We start from the raw sequence: 22,509 nt of genomic DNA, 5'->3' as shown, positions 1-22,509 counted from the left end.
CCAGCGCTACCTGCGGTTCACGGTAGGCCAGGAGCATTTTTAGTTTGCCGTGCTTCCCTTCGGCCTTACCAGTGCCCCTCGGGTGTTCACGAAGGTGATGACGGTGGTCGCAGCTCATCTGCGCAGGTCAGGGGTGTCAGTCTTCCCCCTACCTCGACAACTGGCTGTTGAAGGCGGGCTCGCCCCAGGCAGTCGTCATCCACCTCCAGACTACGGCCAACCTCTTGCATGTGCTGGGGTTCTCCATCAATGTGCCGAAGTCGCACCGGAGTCCCTCTCAGAAGCTCCCCTTCATCGGAGCAGTTCTGGATTCAACACTGTTTCGGGTTTATCCTCCCGAGCAGCAAGTCCGGGATATTCAGGCTATGATTCCCCTCTTTCAGCCTCTATCCTGGGTTTCTGTCAGGCTGACCCTCCGGCTTCTGGGCCTGATGGCCTCCTGTATCCTGCTGGTGACACATGCCAGATGGCATATGCGGGCTCTGCAGTGGGACCTGAAGTTTCAGTGGGCACAGCATCAGGGCAACCTGTCCAATCGCGTCCAAATCTCGGAGGGCGCTGCACGACAGTTGCAGTGGTGGCTCACAAATTGCGATTGGGTCAGTGGCAGATCCCTCTCCCTTCCCCAACCGGAGCACACAGTGGTGACGGATGCATCCCTCCTGGGATGGGGAGGCCACGTAGGAGAGGCGGAGATTAGAGGCCTCTGGTCTCCAGCGGAGTCCCGGCTCAATATCAACCTTCTGGAGCTGCGGGCGATCCGACTTGCGCTGAAGGCATTCCTTCGCTCTGTCCGGGGAAGTGTAGTGCAGGTGTTCACGGACAACAGCACCGCCATGTGGTATTGCAACAAACAGGGCGGGATGGGGTCGTGAACCCTATGTTAGGAGGCTTTGCGTCTCTGTGGACATGGCTGAAAAATCAAGGGATTACCTTGGTGGTTCAGCTCCTGGCAGGTTCTCTGAACTCCAGGGCGGACAAACTCAGCCGCCGGTGCATGGTGGATCACGAATGGCGTCTGCACTCGGAAGTGGAGCAAGATCAATTTCTGCGGTGGGGAGAGCCTTGGTTAGATCTATTCGCCACCGAAGAAAACGCGCAGTGTCATCAGTTCTGCGCGTTGGAATTTCCAAGGCGCACTCGCTCGGAGACGCTTTTCATCGCGAGTGGAGTTGCGGTCTGTTGTACGCCTTTCCGCCTATTCCACTTCTGCCCAGAGTGCTGAAGAAGACCAGGCGTGACCGGGCTCAAGTCATTCTTGTGGCTCAGGACTGGGCTCGAAGAGTATGGTATCCCGAGCTACTCAGTATGAGCATCGATGCCCCGATCCGTCTGCCTCTTCGAGAGAATCTTCTGTCGCAGCAGCAGGAGACGGTCCTCCACCCGTACCTTTTTAAGTCCTCAGTTGTTAGCCGTTTTCTTAAGGGTATTACGCAAACGTTTCCGCCCGTTCCCTTCATAATGCCTCAGTGGGACTTAAATCTTGTCCTGACTTTTCTGATGTGCGCTTCCTTTGAGCCTTCTCATAACTGTCCTTTACGTCTTCTTACTCTAAAGACGGCTTTCCTGGTAGCTATCACCTCTGCCAGAAGAGTGAGTAAGCTCCAGGCCCTTTCTTCTAAACCTCCTTTCCTTTCTGTTCATCGATGCCCCGATCCGTCTACCTCTTCGGGAGGATCTTCCGTCGCAGCAGCAGGGGACGGTCCTCCACCCGTACCTGTCCAACCTCCATGCGTGGAGATTGAGCGGCGACAGTTGACACCTTTCGATCTTCCTCCCGAAGTCTGTGATGTCATTCTGGCAACCAGCCGTCCCTCCACCAAAACGGTGTACGCCTGCAGGTGGATCAGATTTGTGGCATGGTGTGCAGCTAAGGCTGTGGATCCCCTTTCTGAGGTTCTTTTGTTCCTTCTCTCTTTGGCCCAGCAGGGCTCTGCTTTGAACACTATCAATTGTTATCTTTCGGCGATCTCCGCCTTTCTACGGCTTACAGGTCAGCCTTCTTAAGGGCATTACGCACACGTGTCCGCCCGTGCTCTTCATAATGCCTCAGTGGGACTTAAATCTTGTCCTGACTTTTCTGATGTGAGCTCCCTTTGAGCCTCTTCATAACTGTCTTTTACGTCTTCTTACTCTAAAGACGGCTTTCCTGGTAGCTATCACCTCTGCCAGAAGAGTGAGTGTGCTCCAGGCTCTTTCTTCTAAACCTCCTTTCCTTTCTGTTCATCCGGACAAGGTGGTTCTAAGGACCCGTCCTTCTTTCTTGCCAAAGGTTGTCACATCCTTCCACATCGGGCAGACCATCACTTTGCCCACCTTCTTTCCGCCTTCGCATCCTTCCAGGGAAGAGGAGAGCTCCACCCACTGGACCCATAACGTCCGCTTGCATTCTATCTGCAGCGTACACAACAGTTCCGGGTGGATGATCAGCTCTTTTTTAGCTACATGGGTGCCAAAAAAGGTCGGGTTGTGCACAAACGGACCATTTGCCGGTGGGTCGTTCTGAGCATCAATGCATGTTACTCCTTCCTTGGCCAAGAAGGAGCCTCCTGTGGGACTGTGCCCATTCGACCAGGGCAACTGCAGCCACTACTGCCTTGGGACACGGCGCTCCCTTGCTTGACATTTGTCAGGCAGCTACGTGGGCCTTGCTGCACACGTTTACCAAAACTATTGACTTGACAGTCAAGTCCGGAGAGACAGCTTCTTTGGCCTTTCTGTTCTCCGTGACTTCTTGGTGTAATTTTGTTCACAGACCCTCCACTGTGGTTGGTATTGCTGGGGTATCTATTCTAAGGTAAGGAATCTATCACTAAAGTGTCTCTTCCAGATGTACAAGTTACTACTTGTATAACGATATATCAGTAAGAGACATTAATTAGTGATAGATTCCTTACTGCCCCGCCCATCCTCCCCGTTCTGCGAACTGATTACTAGGGTTAAGGTCACCCCATTTTAGGGCCCTAGTTTTATGCACCAATGGTCAGGTATCTTGCATGGCTCTGCGTTTCGGCGCGGAAAGTCGTGTACAGAACTGAGGTCAGCGTGCATGGGTGGCGCCTAAGTAGTCTCCGTGACGCCATCTCGGCGCTCACGACGCCTGTGACGGACGCGGAGCCGCATGGCGCCACCTACCGATGCTCACAGGTACTGCTAAGCAAAACTTTCCGGATCCAGTCTGACGCCTGGGGAATATTCCAAGGTAAGGAATCAATCACTAACTAATGTCTCTTACAGATATATCGTTACACAAGTAGTAACTTGTGCAATCAGCAGAGCCCAGCAGAAAGCAAAATTGAACTGTAGCTGTGGTCCTATTATAGACAAATTATCGTCACTCCACTCAATTGTTTCTACTCTTATAGAAGACCTGCCATAGGGCCCAAACGAAGAGAAATCAAGGGCAAATCCAGACAAAGCAGTGCCCAATGAGTCACGGAATAGGGATCTTGTGTCCAAAAAATCGCTGGCAATAATCTCCCGACTTATCATGAAGGCAGCCCGTCCACTGGGACCCCTTCATTATCCAAGGAGCAAACATCAATTCAGAACGCTAAGCGACGCCTACAACTTAGGAGAATAGGTCGTAATGAAATATCATCTCCGAGCCTCACAAAATGTTATCTCCTATGTACAACAAGAACATCACAGCAGCAAGCGCAAGTACAAACAACTATAGCACAAAGTTGAGGGAAGGTCTAATCACTCTAAACTACTAGGAGCCTTAGGAGGAATATTGGGGTTTAAACAGGTCGCCCCCCAGCTTCTGCCAACTTACAACATAAAGGGGATAACAAACGGTGTAGACAAAAAAACCTTATAAGTGCTCTGTGTAAGTGACCCAATGTGCACACAGCATGGAATAAAATTAGTGTAGCCAATGTAGCCTAGCTCTTTTTAAATGGTGGTGGGACCAGATCTCGATGATAAAGTTTGGCAATCCACATTGGGTCACTTACACAGAGCACTTATAAGGTTTTTTTGTCTGCACCGTTTGTTATCCCCTTTATGTTGTAAGTTGGCAGAAGCTGATGATGAGAACGTGAGGACACAGGCGAGTACCAGTCTGTTAATTCCTCCCCGTGTGTTGCTCCTGTGAAGCTCTGCCAACTCCCCTCCTCCTTTTCTCGAAGGTTACTTCTTCTTAGAAAGGCACTGTGAGGGTAGCTGGTTGCCACAATATTGTTACTGACATGTTTTTAGCTTTGAACCTGTGACTAGATTGAGCACACTGAGACAGGAAGGTTTATATATATCCTCTGACGAGTAGGTAATAATAAAAAATATATGGGAGATCATTGAGTCCACATCTTTTAGGGGCAGGTCCTTTGTTGTTGAGAGGAAGGTCTAATCAGCCAAAGGAAACCCACTCTATGAAAAACATGGATGCGATACAAGAGGAAACACCATCTTTGGGGGCAGTCTGGTCACCATTCAGTAGTCAAACCGACACCCAAGGCAATAGAAAAACTAAAGCTGGACTGAAACAGGGTGACAGCACAAATAGTCAATCAGATGACAGCACAAATAGTCAATTATCAAAACCAATTGAGGAAAGGGAGCCCTCTCTCATCGATGGTTTAAACCAGAAGCTGGGCTCAACCGTACTTTTGCCATTTCCACTGGGCACCAATCCCAAAACAACAAGCTTGCAAATCAAGCCGCCAGCCCACAGGATTACTCAGGACTCAACTAAGGCATATGGGGAAGTAAATAGAATAAAACAACAACACAAGTAGAGCCTGCAGTGAAGTGCAGGGAGTCCTTCACAAGCCGAGGACAACTAAAATCGGGCATTTGGGCCTCTCTTAAACACGAAACTTAAATTCAGATTGTGGATTAGCGATACCCACAGGCCCTAGGTACCAAGAGCCCCTAATTCCGTTTATCTCTATTGGACCGATACAGAAATCCATTAACCTTACCAGGGAAAATCACTTTGGGTCAAATTTTGCAACAACTCCTTTAGTTAACCAAACTAGGAAATCTGCCATTACTATCTTCACCCCTGAATATGAATCGAAAGGACCCTTCGACATCTTGAATAGAGGGAATATTCTCCAACTCCTAGGTACAATCCAACATTAAAAGGCATATGTTCAACTGACCTTCTCTCAATAGAATTTGTAAAGTTGTACAAAGCACAAGGAATGGTGTCCACTAAAGCCACCTGGAGGACCATCCAAATCACAAATAAAGTCCTGGAAGAACAGGAAACCTTTAAAGCTTGGGGGATACAGTTCACTGTGTTTCATAATACAGGATACCCATTCCCTCTGCTTGTTAGAGCAAGAGAAGGAACAACCCACAAAAAAAAACATTGTCTGTACTTAGGGGAGCCCGAGGATCGTCACCACAAAAAGAACAAGCGCCGAATACACAAATGAGCACAGTAGTTAACAACTCAACTGCCCCTGATCATCTTCGGATCACTAGATCATTAACACAACCAGTCACCCTCAATGACAGAGAAACTCAATGAGGCATTGTGGAAATTCCGATATACTACCACTGAGGATATGTTCATGGAATATTAACGGGCAAAACAACAAGGCTGCAGACGCTGAATTTCTTGATTATTTAAAATCTTTCTACATCATTTTATTGCAGGAAACATGGCAAGAGGAGCCTCTGCAAGTAGATGGATATACTTGTTTCCACACTCCCGCCCTAAGGAAAAGTAATTATGGCCGCCTATCAGGTGGCCTTGCTACTTATATCAAAATAACAAAAATCCACAGTGCGCTGGAATTACTGCCTCTACTCCCAGCTGTTAACACCATAGGCGCTCAACTAAATTATTTTTTTTTTTAAGTTATCAAACTTTATTGAGCACTCAAACAAAAACACACATTATGTGCAGAGCAAATTATCGAATAGTAGCAGGCAATGCTCAGTGAATCCGAAAAAAACAAAGACAGAGGTCTCATCAGGCAGCTAAGAATTGCAGGCACTATACATATAAATTAATACAATGGGCTAGTACATAATAAAGGTCCCTCCCCACCCAGGGAAATAGCAACAAACGTCCTGGCTCCTTAGTGAAAACACAGCGACCAGACTCTCAGTTATGTTTCTCAGTCATAGTCCATTTCTCTGCAGGTCAGAAATTATTCCCGCAGTGGGGCCCAGATATCCTTAGGCCGAGATGACCGTGGTAGTTCTTCAGCAAATGCCACCAGCTGTTCCCTGCAGTATACCATGTCTTTCAACCAGGCATCCGCCTTAGGGCTCAATCGGCTATCCCAGGTGAACAAAGTCCTTCTCTTGGCCAGAAGCAGTGCCACTTGTACAAATGTCCCCACCACACCTTTAAGTTGAGGAGCATGGCCCAGGAGACAAGTCGATGGTGTGTTATGTAAATCTAGGCCTGTCATAGTGTCGAGCATAGCCAGGACCCTCTCCCAGTAACACAGTACCTGCCCACATTGCCACGCTAAATGTACAAAATCAGCCCCGTCCAGACCACAGCGTTTGCACCTGCCTGACGCTCTGAGCCCTATCTTCCACAGTTTTTGGGGTGTGTGATATGTTTGGTGTAAAAATTTGACGTGAATGATACGAAGGTTACTATTGGGCGTTAGCCGTCCCGTCACCGAACATATTTTCGCCCAGTCGTTTTCCGTGAGGGGGGGGGGGGGGTCCAACCCAGTGTTCCATCGAGCCAAACTGGCAGCTGTGTGGTATGAAGTATCATCTTCTACTGCCCTGTATAACTTGGTGCCCGATTTTGGGCAACGATAAATAAATTCTTACAACCGGCACATGGTGGTTTAAAAACACACATAACAGAAAACACTTGGACATCTTTTTCTAGAACTTCATTTCAATCAACAGGTATCTGGATTAAATACTAACAAGGATGACCAGCCTGCACCTCCGTCTCAAATTGTGATGACTAACGAGGTCAAGGTAATTTAAATTGAGGCCGTCTTGATCAGGGAACAAATCTCCAAAGGGAGGAAAGAAGGAGCACCTGGGCCAAATGGGATTCCACCAGCTCTTTTTAAACAAGATCCAGAATACTGGTCAGAAACCCTAGCTCCTCTCTTCAGCTCTGTTAGACAGACTGAGTGTTTGCCCGCATCATGGAAGGGCTCTATTATCTAACCAATTTATAAAGCAGGGGACAAAACCCTACCAAAAAACTACAGTCTGATCGCATTGCTGGATGTAGAGGCAAAATACGTTGCGGGGAATTTATTGACTGAGCTACATGAATGGGCAACAGAGCAAAATATAATTCCCCCTAGCTAAACAGGGTTCTGTAGAGAGACTGGAACAACAACCAACCTTTTCGCAATGTCATTACTCATCGATAAAGCAAAACTGACCAAACAAACTCTCAATTTTTACTTTGTCGATTTTAAGCCAACGTTCGATAATGTCAACCGAGCTAACCTCTGGAGGAAATTAGCTCTCTGGAGGGGTTCCTCCGTCTCTCCTGATAGAATTACGCTCCAACACGTGGATACGGGTTAAGCTTGGTAACGGCTCCCACCTATCATGGCGCATACCAACAACAAAAGACTTCAAGCAGGGGTGCATCCTAGCACCAACTCTTTTTAACCTTTATACAGCAGACTTGACATCAGCCCTCACTGCTTGCAATGCGCATGCCCCTCGAATAGGATGAAAAACCATTTCCAGCATGTCTATGCGGACAATGTTGTTTTAACTAGCCACACACAAGTAGGTCTACAACGGCTATGCAACACACTGCATGGGTACGCAGCCAAGAACTATCTGGAAGTTAACATTGACAAAACTAAAACTCTAAATTAATTGAAAAAAACTGTCTTATTTTTGATCTCTTGGAAAAACTGCAATTGCAAACTGCTCTGAGTATAAATACTTAGGTTTCATGATTGATAAGGGTGGCCAATTCTCAAACCAGCTTAAGGCCATCAAGAGGAAAGGGATGGCGACTGCGACAATGCTAAGGCAACTTAAAACAAAACTGACTGGACCAACATTTTCACCATTGCTCCGTGTTGCGCATGCAAAAATTCCATTGTTAGTTACTTATGGCAGTGAAGTACTGAGAGGCAGGGATGCTACACAGCTGGATACCACCTTGGCAAAAGCATACAGAGTAATGCTAAACCTCCCGCCATACAACTCGCCAGCACAGATTCGGCTTGCATTTGGACTAACAAAGCAACTCCTCGCAAGACAAGTTTCGTACATCAAGTGCTGGCACAAAATCAAGAACTCTGCCAGAAATACACTGAATCACCAGCTCTGGCTGGAACTGTGCAGCACATCCACCTCGACGACTAAAGCATACCTGGAGGAATCCCTGGCCATCACTGGTCTAGCCGACCTATGGGAAATCCCAACAATGCACTTGCACGTTAAGCACATCGTAAATAAGGTTATTAAGAAACTTTCTCTCTCAGAAGACAAAGCCGCCTTTGCAAACAGGAGCCACGCATGGATGACTGTGCAAATACGAATCATTTGGGTTGCAGGCATACTTTGAACTGAGGTACTCCAGGAAGTCAAAAGAAGCCTTTGTAAAATAAAGGTTAGGAATCTTGCCAGGAATAAATCATCTTCCACCAGGGCTAAGAAAGAATTGTGGGAATTTATGCAGGCTATGCGGAGTTGGAAATGAGGACATTGAACATATAATATGCTCCTGCATTGAGCTAAAAGAGGAAAGGGTAGGCCTCCTAAAAACTCATTTTAATGAACGAGGCATACTTACCCGGAGACAAGCAGTATTTCATTGCTTTAACCCAAGGGACTCACAATTGAATGGGAAGCTTGTAGTAGCACCCAAGCAAGGACCAGTGGTACCCTGTGGGAGCACAAATACAACAAAAACCTTAAATATTTACAAACTGTAAACTGTGTATAGACTCCGGAGGCTCTGAGCAAAATGTAACCATGGACACTCTGCACTTTTGAATTATTCATGCATGTTTTAATACATAAGCATTTTAATAGAGTACTGACTGAAAAGTTTAACTAACCAAAATGTTTTATTAGAATGTATTTTTGTAATGGTTTTCGTTAATTGAAAACAATACATTTTTACTTACTTACTTACATTCATGGGTCACTTGCCCCCTTCGCACGTGCCTGGTTCCCACCTCTCCCCACATTCTGCTATTGTGTGGCTGGAGTGCCATGCCGTTGATGGCTCATGTACATGGCTAGCCCAGGTTACCACAGTAAGTTGTGCTGTCGTGTCTGGGGCATGTTGTTTGTCTTGTTGTATGTGAGTTTGTAACATGTGCATTACCAAAGTTGTGAGTTGAATGATTGTGGAGTTGGGGTGTGTGGTGTGTTCATTTGGTACTTATCAACGAGCAGAGCATTTCTGTAGTTGCCATCCTGGAAGCGCTGGATGATGATGGACTGTCCGAAGATGTAGGAATCATGCACACTGCCTGGGTAGTTGGCGACGACGTTGGTGAAGAGTCCCCGGTGGTCCACTATTACCTGCACATTGATGGAATGCGTGTGCTTTTTGTTGCGGTAATGGTGTGCAGTGTCGGCAGGGGGCACAAGTAGGACATGTGTGCAGTCTATTGCCCCCAACACATGCGGGAAGCCAGCTAAGGCGTAGAAGCCTTGCTTGGTCTCAATCTGTTACTGTGCAGTGGAGGGGAAGTAATGTAATGTAACGTAAAATTGTATTTATATCGCGCAGCAATCGCTCCAATGGAGCATCTAGGCGCTACCTCCGGCAAATTACCAGATGACAAAGTGACTCAAAGTTGGACCAAAAACAAAGGCATGCATCAAACTAGAGTTCTGGCCATGCTATCTTGCAGTTTGAATATCCAAGTTTTTAATTCTTTGCGGAACTCTGTTTCTTTATCCAGAGTTCTCAGGGCAGGAGGCAGAGTATTCCAAGCCTTTGCACCCAGTACTGCCAGGGACTTTCCTCCACGGGTTTTTAAACGAAACCTAGGAACCACCAAAGTATTGGAATTTGATGATCGTAGGCTTCTGGTTGGGCAGTATCTCTTGAATTTTTTCTGTAGATATAGTGGTCCTATTTTGTGCATTGCTCAAAATGTTATAATCAGAACTTTGAACAGGATCCTTTTTACAATGGGAAGCCAATGAAGAGCTTTTAATGCCCCTGAGGCTGACGATCTTTTTGGCCATTTTAGCACCAATCTGGCAGCGGCGCTTTGCACTAGCTGAAGCCTGTAAGTTACTTCTTTATTTGTGCCAGCATACAAACTGTTGCAATAATCTAAGCGAGACGTTACCAGCGCTACTGCAACAGTTTTCCTCGCCTCTAATGGGAGTATATCAAAGAATTTCCTCAGGCTTTTAATTAAGCCAAAGCACATTCCTGCCACTTTTATTGCCTGCTGCTTGAAGGCAAGATTGGAATCAAACGTGACCCCCAGGTTCCGAGCAACTATGGTGGTATGAGGCGGTATTTCTGCCCTTTCTGGCCACCATTGCCTGGGAATAAAGTCATTATTAGGGCCTAGCGGAATGATCTCTGTTTTTCCTGTATTACATTTTAGGTGATTCTTCCGCATCCAATCGAAGGTGGCAGTTAAACATTCCTTGAATGTTTCTTCCCATGACTGGTTGTCCCTATCCGTAACCAGTATTAACTGAGTATCATTGGCGTATGCTACTACATCTATGCCAAAGGATGATATTAGTTTAATCAGGGGCGCAGTGTAGACATTGAATAATGTCGGACTAAGGCTGGACCCCTGGGGTACTCCCATCGTCTGATGTTTTTCCGTGGAGGTAAATTCCCCCAGGGTTACCACCTGTCTCCTGTCCCTTAGGTAATTTTCCAACCACTCTAGTACCGTCCCCTTCACGCCAGATGTTTTTAGCCGATCTAATAGGATGGCATGGGAGACCGTGTCGAAGGACGCCGACAGATCTAATAAAATCAGGACGGCCTTCTTTCCTTGGTCTAGGGCAGTACGAATGGTCTCTGTCGTGTACAGTAGAGCCGATTCTGTTGAATGCTGGGCTCTAAACCCCGCCTGATTGGGATGCCATATCTCGTTGACTTCTAAGAACCTGGTCAGCTGTTTGTTAACCAGTGATTCAGCGATCTTACATAATGCTGGGAGAAGTGAGATAGGTCGCAGATTGGAAAGAGTTGCAGGGTCAGGAAGGGGTTTTTTCTGTAAGGGTTTCACTGCCGCAAGTTTCCATTCCAGTGGCACATTGGCCGTGGAAAGTGAATGATTTACGATTTTGTTAATCATAGGGTTTACTTCATCTACCATGAGATGCAGGAGTCTTATGGGACAGGGGTCAAATGGGGATCCAGATTTTGAGGTTAAGATTGTCTGCCTTGTTTCTTCCGGACTAATTGGGTGGAAGGTTGCTAACTGGTTCATAATTTCATCAGCACTTCCACCTTCTCTACTGGGTTCCAGAGAGGGAATTTCAAAATCTTTGGTTAGACCCTGTACTTTGTCCTCAAAATAATCAGCTATATTTTCGCAGAGGTCTTTTGAGGGTGGAATTTCCTGTGTTAAAAATTTGGGTTTATTAAAATCATTTACAATGTTAAAAATACATTTTTGTTTGTTTTTTGCAGCGACTATGGCAGATTCGTAGAATTTCCTTTTTGTTGATTTAATTCGCGCATGGTAGGTGCTTATAGCCCTTTTATATTTACCCCGCTCTTCCATGCTATAGTTTTTTCTCCATCTGCGTTCTGCTCTACGGAGCTCCCCCTGTGCTATTTTTAATTCTTGATTGTACCATGGAGCTAATTTTTTCTCAGTATTCTGTTTTCGAGTCCTGTTTGGCCGACCTGTCCTATTTAGTAAAGGTACTGGGTTACCAAGCTGATGATGGCATCCAAGACAGTTGTGTGGAACTTTGATAGGGCTGGCTGTGAGACTCCTCTAACTCTGGCAGTTGTTAGTTGGAAGGTACCTGAGCCAACAGATGCAGCACAGCCAGCAGCTTTGTCTGCAGAGGGATGTTGGTTGTCCGCTGTGTTGGCACCATCAGCCTGTGGGCAATGATGTTCAGGATGCGAAGGATGGTTGTCCTTTTGAGCCTGTAGTGGGCAATGACATTCTCTGGTGTGAGGTCTGTGAGGCTGGTGCGTTTTTTGAAGGTCTGCAGTCTTTGTCTGAGCTCCCTCTTTGGTAGTCCGGGGGAGGCGGGGGTCCGGGATGGGGTGGCGGGCCGTGGGTGTTGTGTCCCTCTTGGGGCTCCGAGCTGCATGATCAGTAGCTCCATGTCATCTGTTGCTCTTCAGGTGTGGCTCTGGGCTTGGCTCCCTTTTATGGTGCACGTGGTCGTCCAACTTTGCACCAGGTAGGAGCAGGTGTTAAATCCCTGCTGCTAACGCGTCTTATCGCATGTTTTGGGATGTTATCGCCGATCTGGCTGGTCATTGAGAATGTTGTGGAGTGGTGTTGTCCTTGCTTTTTGCACAGGAACGCCTACTCTGCATCTCATTAGCAATAGTTGCCAGAGTCATCTGTGGCGATGTTTTTGGCTGCTGCAATCGCAGGTAAATGGTGATATCGGCTGTTAGCACCAGCTTGTGAATGGGACGATAACCTTATCGCCACTTTGGCTGCGATAAAGTGCAGATAACTCTGTGATAAATCCTTGAGAATATGCCCCAATATCTTAGGGTGTAAACATGTTTTGCCTGAGCCCAGCACCCGGAGCTAATTGTGATTGAACGCATTTATGGTTCCTGGGTGTTTGTATTTGGGTCCATATGGATTCTTTCATTGCACTGGGTCCATTGTGCATGTTTTGGCCACTGTTTTGCGTTGCCCGATCACTGCTATTAGGGACATAAGTGATAATGTTGTTTTGCACTTTGTACGGTTTCAGGGCATCTTGGTTGACTAATTTCAGTACCTGCATGTGGCCACTGGCTAGGGCTCTCTATAGTCATCATTTCATATGATTAAATCATTAGGTTTTTCTGTGTTTAAGCACACACTATGGCTCACATTTGCTTTCATTGAATATTTCACATAGGATATCTTGTATTTTGGGTTGTGTTGAGAATTATAAAATATACACAAGCGGTTGATATGTTTACTGAGGAAGGTGCATGGGCGTCCGCAGAAATTTTTCCAGGGGGGGCAAAATGTTAACGTCATCCCCATCCTCCGACATGATGTGTGCCAGGTGGGGCACAAGAAACACTGGGGCGCAGAACTGGGATAGACTCAATTAAATGCCAGGAACCCAGGACATGTGACTGACCCTGCCACAGGCCAACAAACACCACCTGTAGGGAAAATGCTAAACTTTCTGACAAGGTGCTTTATCTCTGTCTGCTAGGTGTGCAGGCTTCCGGGTGCTCGATCCAACACCAATCAAGGCTGTCTTCAGCACGATTCGATTTTCATCAGAATACTTTAAAACAGCCTATGATTAAAGCCCCAGATTAAATATACTGTATGCACAGTGTATGTTAGGGATTATTTATAGCACACATATTTACCAATATTGGCTTCTTGGTGCTAGAATTCATGATAACTGTTATCCAAAGTTAAAGCACAACTTCAAAGTTAGTAATAAATAATGCAGCAATCACACACGCTAGTGATTCGCCAATGGGTGCTCCTTTTACTAGAATTCCCCAGGCATTGCTAAATTTTACACACATTCAATTAATTTATACAAAATAAAATGTATAGGTCCAAATGTTAGCTATATTCTTTAAAAGAAACTTAGAGTCCCTCTACGTTTAGTCAAAGTCAAACTGACAAAGTACCCACATTTAGGGATACAATAATGGCCAGCTCCCTTAAGCAGAAGCCCGGTACCGAAAATGTGTGGCACATGCGGTGCCCGCAGCGGCCGCACATCACAGGTCCAGGAATGCTGAGTCTTACACAGTGGTCGAAGTGGGGGGAAAAAATAGGGGAACAGTGGGCGGAGAATCAAAGGGATGGAATAACCCAAGGATTGGATCTGTGGGTGAAGCCAGAGGTGTGGCCAGAATGCGCAGACATCCCAATTTTTTGTTTGGCATTTCACTGCCCAGTTTAATCAACCAATGGACACACGTGAGTTATTGACATTAAAATACATTCACAATATGGGATATGCTTCTAATCACAGAATGTACCAAATACGATAAAATGTGGAAACACAAGCCATTTGTCTCCGAGCCATGGAGTTTCTGTCATCAGCACTACTCCCTTTTCCCACATCAGCAGTTCAAATATAAATGGCAAAGTATCCTAGTTTGCAAATGTTTTCTCTAAAATTATGGCTCTGCCACATTTGCCTCATAATGCAAGATCTGCTGCATGATCTGACCATTTAAACTAATAAATTGTTTGTAGCTCAAACATATCAAAAGTTAATAAAAAATGTGACTTGTGTTGCTGCGGAATGGATGGCCTATTGTAAAGGTTGACTGGTCACCTTTCTCACTGCTGTGTTTGTATGTTACACTGGTACTAATAAGGCAAAATCTTTCCAGAGACTGTCAGCATGTGTACACACGTCAAAATAATAAAATATCTAAAAATATAATGCATTATGCTGCAGCCTTATTTTTAATGCATAATTAAGTCAACACTACGGCATAATGTTGTCATCCTTTGCTGCATAATTAATTCCAGTGGCCCCACAGCAGGCAGCACATGTTAAATGTGCTTGTGAATGAAGCCGGATGACTCTAAGTCTGCAAACTTAGTTTGGTGTGCGTGCAAATCCTGCATTGCCAATCCCTGGTGAGTTGCAGCTACTACTACTGAAACAAGGCCAATGGAGGTACCTATGGGTGAGGCAGACTGGCCTCAAGGGCAGGGCCAGCCATAGCACTGGTGGTGTCCTGTGCATTAATGTTTGTTAGTGCCCCCAATGACCATCTCTGCCATGGATTCCCTCACTACCACCCTTTAACTGTGCCCCCCAAGTTTCCATAACCACTCTCTTGCAGATGCATTTAATTTGATTTACAGCGTCACTCATACCATTGTAGGGTGTCAGAGTTTACATCACATACATTACACAGAGACAATCAATATGTGTGTAAATCACTGTATAGAAAATGTTACATAAGACTAAGGACTACAAGGTGTAGGAGTCACATGACAACGATACTAGTAGCACGTATAGTTTTATAGTGATTGGTCTGGAGAAACACAATACCAGGAATTTAAAACGTAATATAATGGTTGGGGGTTCTCCTAATAATCAGAATTGATTTCTGTCCAAAAGAACACTTTTTGGGACATTAGGATAATCAAAGACTGGGGGAACATAACGCTCTAATTTATACCTTGCAGTTTGTAGGCAGCTCTTAGATGACAGTTAATAGCTCACTGTTCTAAGTTAGGATTTTAGCTTATAAACTGCAGGTAACAAAAGGATCTCTCTGACAAAAGCAGTAGCCCACTGACCTATTTACATTATGTGCACTTTGTGATCTGCATGGCGCATGTTCTTTACAGCCGGTACATTAACCCTCTAAGCTACCTTTCCATGAGTCAAAAGTTCCACTAGACAAAATTCTGATCTCTCTCTAGGAAGAACATTAATCACCAGAGTCATCATGACATTTTTATTGTTGCCGAAAATTGCTGGAGGCCAGGAAGGAGGCAGCAAACGTTTTTACAACCATAATATACTTGCAAACATGATGCCTCCACCTAAAGTCAGCACCCGGTGTGGTCACATTGGTTGCACTGCCCTAGAGCTGGCCCTTATCAAGGGTCCTGTGACCTCAGTGACTGTTGTTCTAGGGTGTGCTGCTTCATAGGCCTGCCCGCAAGACTGGAGGTGAACTTCAGTATGGATAGTGGTGGACAAGCCTTGAAGGTTAACCTACACTTAGGGTCCACCTGCAGGTGCGAAGACACCAGGACTTCTAAGGTGCTGCGAAGCCTTCTAAGGTCTACCATGTGATTGTGCTCCCCCTGGAAAGTGGTCTGGTGGACTGGTTATTAAGGCTGAACCTGGTGCCCAGTTCCAAATTCAGCAGCTCTGACCATAGTGCCACATCCTCTCCCCCACTGAACACCGTACTGCCAAACTGAGAAAAACTCCCACTTTCTTCAACTACAACCCAATTGTTGCCTGCTATAAACACCTGGATGCAGCTCAATTTAAATTACGCACTAGATAAGAGCAATATGCGGCCTACAAAAATAAAATAAACAACATCCTGGAAAAAGCAAACACTTATAGGGAATGCAAAATTTAGCAAACTATGGGAAATGTAAGCAGGAACAACATGGTTACCTTAATGCATTTGCACTCACTATTCAGAAATCGGTTAGTGCTTTTGCCTGGAAAGTTAAGGACACGACTACAGGGCCCTGAATGGACCCATTTCAATGGCCATTGCTTATATCCTTACAAAACATAAGCAGTAGGGTAAAAAGACCTCATCCCTGGACGGACGCAGAGCCTCATCCCTGGACGGACGCAGAGCCGCAGAACACATTTTGTTTTCCAATCCACACATTGCAGTACCTCCATGATTGGTGCACTAGTTCCAAGTCCAGGGAAAACAAAGACAAGAAAACAAAAATAGCGCTTCACTGGCAAACTCTGTAAAAATGGCGCTAATGTGTTTCAGTGTGAATAAAATCAGTTTGGCCAGTTTGCTACCACTCTCTCTTACTTTATTTAGTTATTTATCTATTTGTCATATTTTTTGCCTTTTATTCCCAATGCTGCACTTTAGAATTAAAATGTCAGAAAAATATGACATTTCCAGCAAAAGCGTCTTTCTTTTTTGGATCCATTTCACAGGGAAGCAAATAAAAGAAAGGAGAGGAAAGAGAGTGAGACCCCCGTCCTCAAATCACGGTTTTTATGGGCGTCCGCAGGGGGGGCAAGGAGGGTTACTCCAGGGGGGGGGGGGGGCAAGCGCCCCTCCTTGCCCCCCCCCCCCCACGCCCATGGGAAGGTGGCAAACGTATGTGAAACAATGCATCAACCTCTAAATTACTCTAAAGGAATGTGTAAGTTAATTAATGCGTTACACCAAAAGGCTATCTGAAGTTCTGCACATACGTATCAATTTATAATAAATTTGGAGCTACGGGTCTATTCCACAGTCATTTTTTAATCCAATGATAAAAGAGAAAATTGCATAAATGGTGATTGTGTAACAAGTTTGAAATAATCGTGTGGAATTGAGGAAAGTTTTCCGTAAACGTGTTACGTTCGAAGACATTGAAATACTCGTTACCTGTGAAATTCGGGAAGAAGTAGTAATTACAGAAAAAAAAATGTTAAATCCATTTCTCAGGCCAATGTCAAGATCGGACGCTTCTAAGCCAATCAGAAATGTTCCCTGAAGTTCATTGGAACTCGATCTGCACAACACCCATCTTCTAAGAACTTTCCCTGAAAGAAACAAAAGAGGGGCAAAAGCGGCATCAACTTCTCTGTCTTCGTAGACAAGCAGCAGTGGGCCATTTTGAAGTAGAAGTATTCATATCATGAGCAATGCAGGCGTCTTCCCGCCTAAAACCACAGCGATTAAAAATAGTTTTACAAACAAATAACGATTTCTAAAGAAATTATATAGGAATCCTAGAGTAACCTTGTCTTTATCGAATTTAACATATATAGTTATAAAAGGTAGCCGAGTAAATTGTATCGTCATAAGGCGGGAGCTTCAAAGTTATGTTAAATGACAATGTATTGTTTTGTTATTTCCGCAGCATTGGGTTCTTGTTCCTGAGTGAACATTAACATCACTTTAAGATGGCCGGTATACAATCTGATTCGCGAACTAGCGATTCGTCCTTCTTTTGTGTCTTTACTTTTAACTTTACTTTTCGATCTTTTATTATTCCCCAACGTCGGTGTCCGAAGTGCGGGAACGTGGCGATTGCGTGGTTACGTCATTCCCAGGATGCCTCACGACATGGCTCACTCTTCCCAGCCGCCGGGGGCAATGGAGCCGCCTGGGGCCTAAATTTCGCGGGAAGCTTTGGCAGAGGTAAGGACAGCGGAAGTCCAAAGCACTAGCACTACTACGTGTAGAGCGGCCAGGTTAAGACCCCACCCTGCGGTCCTCCACTTAAAGGTTAGGAATTGACACTGCCCCCCTCCCCTTAGGAGCCAGCGGGAGCCCCGCCCTCAATCCCACAAACAAGTTTCCCACAGACCACACACAGTGTAAACTAAAACCAACCCAATTTAGAGACGTTAACTTTGTCAGACACTCATCACACCTTTTCTGGAGTGCAAAATGTATTACAAGGTGTGTGTGGGGCCAGATCTCTTCCCAGTTGCGCCAGAAACAGACAGCTTTGCTAGCTGTGGGTGGGTGAAAGTTAGGAACTAGCGGTTCAGTACAGCTCGTGTACATAAGGGGGTGGGGGGCAACTCTCTTTAAGATACCAAAAGGCCCCCGTTGAGACCATTTGCTGCGCAGGCCAGACCCCATAGTAGAGAGTTGCGCCTTCCACACGAGAGAACCCGCAGGCAAAATGTTGAGAACTTCTACCAGGTGCATCAGGAGTAATCCTTCACTTTTTGCCCAAAGGAGAAAGATTACCGTACCGAGGATGGTCATGCAAACGAGCATTGACAAAGCCAATATGTTTGACCTTAGCTATCTAGTGCTGCGGATATATATATATATATATATATCTATATATATAGTATTAAAACCTATACAACTAAAATGCTATTATCTAAACACGGTGGCAATATGTTTGTGTTAAAACATACAAAGAAATGTTAGTGATTTTAATCGAGCAGTATGGGCTCATCCTATAATGAGATATTTGGATATAACAATGATTTTTAGTTTTAAAGTTTATCACTGGAAAAATAATTTATTGACGCAAAGAAAATGTAATAAATGCCTTGAATTAACAACCGAAGCAACTGACCATTCACAGGCGACAGTGTCTTCAAATATAAAACAGGCATTTTGGGTTAGCTAGAACTTTTGCAGACTTACAGTTCATAGAGAATAATCTGAAAATCAAGAACGTGCAGTGTGTTTTTGAGATCATTTATAGCACTTAATGAGGGGGGACACTTTCATTTTCGGTAACATTTTGGAAGTTTTGAAACATAAACAAAAGTATAAATCAGATCAAGTTGTCCATAAAACAGCCCCACATACTCTGAGGGGCAACAAAATGCTAATCTGCGCCATGTCATTTCTGCAGTAGTAATGATGTCAACATTGATCAAATGAAGACCATTATGAAAACAGCCGTGCAAATAGAAAACAATTGGTGTCTTTTGCCATACAGAATTTTATAAGACATGTTTTGATAATTTTCCTGACAAAGCTAAATCTTAAGAGAAAATGTGTGACGTTTGTGTGGGGGAGAGTGTGACAGTGTTGTATTTGATGATTAGGATAGAATTATTTATTTCTTTTTCTATGGACTCTTGAAGTTTGAATCCTACCAGACTTTTCTGCTGATGCCAGTGCATAAGGAATATATGGAATACATTACTCAACTTTTGTAAACTGTGTCTATTCTATCAAAGAACTTGTGCTTGTACATATGTGTGTGTATCTCTGAATTGTATTGGTTTCTTCTACATTGCATCCTTACATGTGTGTCTACTGAATCATTGATAAACATTGCCTTTAGCTTGGACATAATACACACCGTGAAGACAGACGTTTGCTAAAGACTAGTGTGGTAATCTGTACTGTACATTTTTAAATAGAGTAAACTGCAGTTAGACTTGAAAACCAGCATTGGCAGGGCCAACAGGTTTCGGGGGGTAGGAGGGGAGCAAGCTACTTGAAAGAGGTGCAGTTGGAGGAGAGAGAATTAACCATGGGCGGGGGGAGAGACCATACAGTGCTATGCACTCTTACAAAGTGCATGGAAAAAAGTATTAAAGTGCCTGGGGGAGCGCACAGACAGTGGAAGGACACTGACCGTTAACAGGAAGCTGTGCTAGGTCCATGCTCCACAGCAGGGACAGAAGCCCCAGGAGGAAGCGGGAGGCCTGGCCAGTAAGAAGCAGGGATTCAAGAATGACCAGGAAACCAACCAATGGTAAGTAATGGCTAGGTTCTAAGCCTGATTTTTATTTTGTCATTTTCACCGACAGCACAGGCGAAACCTAAATAGTGCATACAGTTGTATATAAAGAAATGGGAGGTGTCGATTTTATAGAACAAGCAATGGCTAATCCAGTAGGTCTCTCCTATGTGAGGTCTGTTGGCTTTACCAATTTTGTTTAGCCAGGCAACATGGCTAACAGTAAAGACAAAAAGCTTTATGACTCAGCAAGTGCTGAACGTGTTACAGCACTTTATTTTCCCTATCAACACCCATGCACTGAAGATAGCGTTGCTGCACAGTATGGCTAAAAAAATTTCCCTATCAACATCCATGCACTGAAGCTAGCGTTGCTGCACAGTATGGCTAAAAAAATTGACAGTCAATAGATCTCACATAGGGGAGACCGGTTGACTTTGGCAATAATTTTCATTGAACAATCACATCTATGCCATTTAACAAGCTGCCAACATGAAAATTAATAGGATCTTCGATATGCAGACATTGATGAGGTTTTTGCTGGGTGCTTTGCAAAAAATAGCATTAGAGGTTGAATTGTTCTAATAAATCTTATGCATGCTACTGGTTTGCTATATACATACTATAGACAGGACCATCCTTAAGTGGTACGTATCGGTGGAGTGACGCTTGAATTTAGAATGAAAAACCCTGTTCCAGATAAAGGCACATATTTAAAAATTTCCAGGAGATATCCTTTAATCACACCACAGTGCCTACAACTCTGTTGGATTCCTTTTGGGGTTCCTGCATTGATCTAAACAAAATCCATTAACCTGTGAATCCTCCGCAACCCTCCCTTCACTTAAATGTGAGAGCTTTATGGCATATGCAATGGTGGTTGCCAAGAGCGATGCAGCTTCATCACTGCAAAGAGGCTAGAAGGAAATGGCTAATTCAGGCGTTTTTTGTTGACAGCCCTCAAGCAAATCACTGTCTCTTGGCAAACTCTTTATGGCGAGGAACATCTTTTGTGGAGACACTGATGTTCTACTTGAAGACCGCTTTCTGTGGTATGGTCCGTCATCTTGCTGTAAACTCCACAGTAGCCTGCATAGAAGTACTCACTGGCACATAAACTGATTTGTGGAAAAGCCAAATGGGCTGCAGTGAGTCACGCATATGTAATTAATCTGCCATGGGAGACCCATCAGACTTTCAGAGGCACCCGCCCGGTTAATAAACGGACTAGATTTCCATTATGCCACAATCACTTTGAATATACTGAATTGTATGCAGTATATAGCTGTATTTTATGCTCTCACGAACAAACAATTAGGGAAAACCTACTTTTAAAAATACAACAATCTTGGCATACAGACCAATATGAACGCACAATTTAAATTAAACAGTGACAAAAAAAGTTTAAAAAATATGAAATGAAGCTAACGTGGCATGAATACAAACTGTCAAGTTTCCCATGCTTCTTTGGCAAAATGAAACCCTAAATAGGTGTTCAGTGTAATAAAAATTCGAAGGCTTCCCGACACACTCTCGGTAACTTAGAAACAGGAGGAGGAAGAGGGTAGGTTTCTGTAACGAAAAACAAGAATTTGCAATGCAATAGGTCTCGCATTTACGCGAGTTTGAGCTATTGACATTGCAAATGACAATGCTTTTTATTTTTGTTTTTAAAACATAACTTAAAGGTATTGTCATTTACAATGCCAATAGCTTAAACTTGTGTAAATGCGAGACCTATTGCATTGCAAATGCTTGTTCTACGTTGCCTTGAACATTGTAAAGCGCTCTGATACCCTCAAGGTTAATTTTCGCGCTATATAAACTTTTTTATAACTAAATACTGCAGCTTCATCATGTTCACAGACAAATGTCTGAGTTGGATTTCACGTTCTTGAAAGGATTTCCTGAAAAGTATGATCTCAGTTTATTTCAAGCCCATTTCTGAAACTCGTGGCTTCTTCCACAGAGCCTATAGCTCCACCACAATAAGCAGAGCTCTCAAGTTCTCCGATGGCAGTACGAGTATCCGATCCAGCATTGGTTTTAAGTTGGTGTTCTGGGGACTAGTAGTTTAGCTTTTTCTTTATCATTGCAACACTAACCATGTCAGAATGCAAAAATAAGTCTTGGATGAATTACTCACAAATGACATGGGACGACTTCAGAGCTTTACTTAAAACCCCCCAGTTTTCACTCTGTCCATGGGCCTGAGTGAGGACCGGTCCATAGCACCAGAAATATTAATAGACTTCAGTGTCCTGTGGTCTCCCTTCAGAATCGCATTTGTAGTTTTTCTTTCATACCAGGAAAAACAAAACTACACATACCAAACTTCAAAGAAAATACCTACACTGGACGAAATACCCGGACACAGTGTTTAATTTGAGCAGGTGGAGCGCACCAGTATGAATTTTTGGGATTTGTATTTATTTTTCACCCTCAGACTTTGACCCAAAACTAGAGAGAAAGGCAGATATGGGTAAAAGGAGGAGGGAGATAAACCTAGAAGAACAGTAACCAAGAAAGCAGCGAAGAAAAAGAACCTTCAAAGTGAGGTAAGAGACCG

At 44.4% G+C, this 22,509-nt stretch overlaps 1 protein-coding gene across 2 annotated transcripts in view; it reads left to right on the top strand.

Annotated features, from left to right (window-relative positions):
• Positions 1-17,779: 17,779 nt before the first annotated feature.
• The window catches only part of PLAGL2 (PLAG1 like zinc finger 2), a 56,391-nt gene continuing 51,661 nt past the window's right edge, over positions 17,780-22,509 (top strand). For both annotated transcript variants that reach the window (XM_086932673.1, XM_086932674.1), the window contains exon 1: positions 17,780-17,914. The gene's annotated coding sequence lies outside the window, so the exon portion shown is untranslated. The remainder of the gene's footprint in view (positions 17,915-22,509) is intronic.

This window comes from Lissotriton vulgaris, chromosome 7, assembly GCF_964263255.1.
Source record: "Lissotriton vulgaris chromosome 7, aLisVul1.2, whole genome shotgun sequence".
NCBI classification, from domain to species: domain Eukaryota; kingdom Metazoa; phylum Chordata; class Amphibia; order Caudata; family Salamandridae; genus Lissotriton; species Lissotriton vulgaris.
This window is presented reverse-complemented; position numbering and strand designations above follow the sequence as displayed.